The sequence below is a fragment of the Arachis stenosperma genome, chromosome 6, assembly GCF_014773155.1.
Source record: "Arachis stenosperma cultivar V10309 chromosome 6, arast.V10309.gnm1.PFL2, whole genome shotgun sequence".
NCBI lineage: Eukaryota > Viridiplantae > Streptophyta > Magnoliopsida > Fabales > Fabaceae > Arachis > Arachis stenosperma.
Window position 1 is genome coordinate 106,834,101 of NC_080382.1, and position 5,012 is coordinate 106,839,112.

The following is a 5,012-nucleotide window of genomic DNA, read 5'->3' on the forward strand; positions in this document are numbered from 1 at the left end:
AATATTTTTCATTACACAATCAATTTCATGAATAAAGAATCGAAACAAATAATTACAAAATTAGAGATTATATTCACTAATCTTGATTTTGTAATAAAAACAATGGATTGTTTTCTAAACACTACAGTAAAAAAAGTTGATTGGATTTCTTTCGCCAACCATGATTATCAATTAATGATGAACAAATATTGGATATTAAAGAGATGGATAAACAATGAACAAAAATTGGATATTAAGTAGATGGATAAATAATGAACAAAAACAATGAAAAATTGATAATCAATCAGATTGATAAACGATTCTAATTGTAGGATTGAGTAATTGTTGATAGATTATTCACCAATCTATAATCTTAATATTAAATAAAAGATAAGATTAGAGTATCTAAATTAAAATAAAAACTTAAAAACTGAAGATAGAATTTTAAAAATAAGATAGATGAATAATAAAATAATAATTTATAATCACGAACAGAAAAATTTAGAGAAGCGTAACATTATAACGGATTGCACAATTCAATCGATTGGATATCACAATCAATCGATTGAATTGTGAAAATCTATATTGCTTTGAATACTTAAATTGATTGGTAATATGACCAATCGATTATTGTATAAGAAAAATTCCACATGTCTCGCAAAATTCAATCGATTGAAGTTTGGGAAACCTGAATTTCAATTTCAATCGATTGATTTGTGCATCCCATCGATTGAATTTCTAACAAATATGATTTTTCCAATCCAATACGTATGTAACGGATCAATGATAAAATTATGATCGATTAAGATTGCAAAATATTTACCACGATTAATAGAAGATCTAATTTGTTATTGTTTTAATTTTTTATTATTAATAAACATGATAGATAAATAATAAAATAATAATTTATAAAATAAAAAATAAATTTTTTAATTAAATAATATATAAAGAATTAATTTATAATTAAATTAAATAAAAACTATTTAACAGTTATTAAAAACTTAAAAAATATGTTTCTTTATAGGATCATTTAATGGTCCAAACTGAAACCATCTAATCTTTTACTTTAAAAGTTGCATTCAGTGAGATTATTTTACTTCTTAAGCAATTTTTTATTTTTTATTTTTCTTTTTTATTTGTTCTATTGTTATTTTTCGATAAAAAAATACATTTAAATACTTTCTCACTATTAGTTACTATAAAAGAATATTTTTATTTTTTTAATTATAGTAACCAGAAAATTTCATTCCATTGACAATAATCGTTGAGATCTAAAGATTTTAATCCAACAATTATAGAAATAAATAACTATTGAATGCTCTATAAATAACGGCATACGTACAGCTCCAAGTCCATACTCCATACTGCTCTATAACTGAGCACTTTCAGTTTTATACATGCCGATGATAATGAAAAGTAATGCTGCTGCTGTTTCTTCTTCGCCATGCTTGCTCCTCATTGCGCTGCTGCTAGCTTCCGCAGCATCAACAGGCCATGCTCAAGATCTAATTCCAACTCTGATTCAAGAAGTACGAGTTAGCGGTCAGGTGCCCTGCAACGGCGGAAGTAGCGGCGGCGCAGCTGGTGTGAATGTAACCTTGTCATGCGGACAAGGCACAAATTTAACCGACATGGGCCAATTCCATAACGGATCAAATCGGATCCTTCAACATTACAGTCGAAAACTCGACTCTCAATGGTGATTTATTTCCTGATATCATAGCTGGTAGATGCATAGTGTATACGACTCTCCCAATTCTTGATTGTCCTAATTTTGCTCCAACAGGATTTCTTGTAGCCCATGTTGTCGTCGAAGGAATCGTTGGTGTTGTTCTCGAGTCATTGATTAGCCCGTTTAGTTGTTTACTGTTTTTAAATTTAGGCATTTAGCCATATAGTATGGGAAAGTTATCAGGTGTACTTAAGAATACTGGTGTTCCAGTTGTTTTAACCGTTGATTTTAATTAATATATATTATATATATTTTTTATAATTCAGATCAACGGTTAAAACAACTGGAACACCAGTGTTTTCGGTACACCTGATAATCTTCCTATAGTATGATAAAAGAAAAAGTTATGCTAAATATACATCAGCCACCAAATAAATACACATTAAAAATAAATTAAACTACACATATATTTATACATAAATATATTAGTGATTGATTTTAGTGGTTGATTTTAGTATATAAATAATATTTTTGTAAAAAAAAAATACAAATAAATAAGGAGCACTATCCCTGAAATATTATCAGTATAATATGAATAAGAATGCATCTGTAATCATATATCATAATATTAATACAATAGATCATTTTAGTGCATAGATACTATAATGTTTATAATATTTTAAAACGTATTAATAAAATTAAAATAATATTTTTTATTATTTAAGAACGTTTTTTTTAAATATTATCAAAACAATTATTATTAAAATATAAAAAAATATAATTTTAATTTTAACGACTTTTCATAATCAATATAATTATCATAAATATAAGTATATTAGAATTCGACTAATATCATATCCTATATAATATAATAACAATAAAGCCTGTCAACGTGGGGTGGAGGATCGTTTAGTATACAAGTGCATCTATATTTTATTTTACATGCATGTAATGTGCGTTATACGTCATAATTAAAGTTTAGTAATCTTATTGATCAAAGTAGAAGTGTAGTCAAATTATGAAATTGGAGATGTTATTATTAAAAATTAAATATTATGAATAGCAATTTTTTTCCGGTTTTCTATTTTGAGTTTAAAATATTTTATGATACATTTTTTTAAGGGTTAAGTACGATTTTGGTTCTTAAGGTAGAGATTGAAAATTTTTTTCGTTTCCAAATTTTTTTTGCACTTAAAATCGTCCCTAAAGATCGACTTAATTTTAAAATCGTCATTTTGACTAAAATTTTAAAATTTATTCCTAATATTATCCTTGACAAAAAATTATAAAAAATAAAAAAAGAAGAGAATCACGTTGGAAAGAAAGAAAAGCACGAGAGAGAAGACAGAGTCGCCATCAAAAGAGAAGGAGTCGCCATTGAGGAAGAAGCACGTCGCCGTTGTTCCTCGTCGTGGCTAGTTTTTGGAAACGTTTTTTCTAATGGGAGAAATGACCTTGTTCTAGTTTCTGTTTGATCTCTTCCAATTCCAACTCCAAATTCTTAATTCCAAACCCTAATTTAATTCTCTTTTCTTCTTCTCTTCTGCTGTTGCTGTTATGGCGGAAAATCTAATACTAAACCCAACCATCGCCAGCCAAAATCAGAGGCTTTCCATGGCCGCTCGCATCCAGTTCCCTACCAGTTCTTTCTTCTTGGTTCCAATGATGACAAACTGGAACGTACTGTACGTGCGGCCGCCATCTGCCGCAAGAACGTCGCCGTCAACTTGAACTCCCAATCCTTCGATCCATGCCTCAACAAGCAACAGATTCTTAGTTTGTTCTAAAACTGTATCAAGTTTGTCAGCAAAAATGTAAGACAGGCAGAAAAAGAATAAAAAAAAGTTTTAATTGAAATAAATTGTGTTTTGATTATCTGATATTTGAAACATAGATTAATTTGCTAGTTTTGATTATTTGTATGGTTTTGTGAATTGAACTGAAATTTTTAGTTTTTACGATTTGATTTTGTGTTGTTCACATTTATTTTGTGAATTTTGAGAAGTGTTCATTTTATTTACCTGAATATTAAGGATTTCTATAGTGAAATCGAAGAATATATATTGATAATGATAATGAAATTTAAAATGGAGAATTTGTTTTATATTGTTTGGTTAAAAACTTATAAGAAGATCATTTATAATTTATGCATTAGTTGTATCATTAGTTAATTCAGATAAGTTGATGTGATGAAAAAGAAAAAGAAAAATTGAATATTTTGGTAATAAAGGAGAAGATTATTTTAATCCGAAGGACGAATTTAAAATTAAATCGAACTTTAGAGACAATTTTAAATACATAAAAATTTTCAGCCTTTATTTTAAAAACTAAAATCGCACTTAACCTTTTTCTTAAATAACATTTGTTATAATTTATTATTGTATAAAACTTGATGCGCTTTAAAATCGAATTTAATTTCTATTTCCATTCATATTTTTTGGTGTCTATTTTCATTCGAATTTTAATTAAGGAGAAAAATGATTTCTTTTAAACTTTTTATGTTTTGCTTATAAAACGTGGCTATAAATAGCAATCTATGAAGCGCGGCCAAATTTTATATTTATTTTACTTTTCTAATTGTGATAATTTCCTTTAACAATTTAGACACCCCAAAAAACGTAAATAAGAGTTTCCATGCAAAATTTATATTTTGCACTAATTTTTTTCTTTCAACACATTCAAAACAAATTTTTTTAACTAATTAATCAATTTACCAATTTTATCTTTTTACCCAAAAATTCTTCAAAATGTCTTAACTCTAAACTCTATTTTCCTTTTTTTCACTTCTCTTCATTATCTTTTTACCATGACCACTGAATCTCTTCTTCTTACTATTTCTCCTTGTCACCGTAATAATTGCCTCTCTCTATCAAACCTTTAGTGCCTTTCCTTTTCAAATGTGTTCAGCTCTATAAAAAAAAACATCTCTTTGTCATGATCATTCCCTCTCCATTGTAACTCTCACTCTCATTGTAGCGAGATACCTTTATTAAAGACATAAAATTTCAGAAATAATAGGATTAGAAAGAAATTTTGAAAATAGTAAGAATTGTGAGATATATTTTTAAATATATGTGTTAGTAAAAAAATATAAATTCTAAAATATCAAAATCGAAATTTGATAGGCATTGTTTTGAAGAACGTAATATTTATCAAAAAAGGATTCAATGAGAAAGAAAAGTAAGATTGATCGATAAGTCTTATAAAAAAAAGAGTAATAAGTGAAGATAACTGATAGCAGTTATTCATGCCGTATAAGGGGCGGGAACAATTACTTAAAGATTAATGCACATGGGAGTTATATTTAAATTTGAATGGTCGAAAACTCTTATAATAAATAGGTGAAGATTTGAAGAAATAA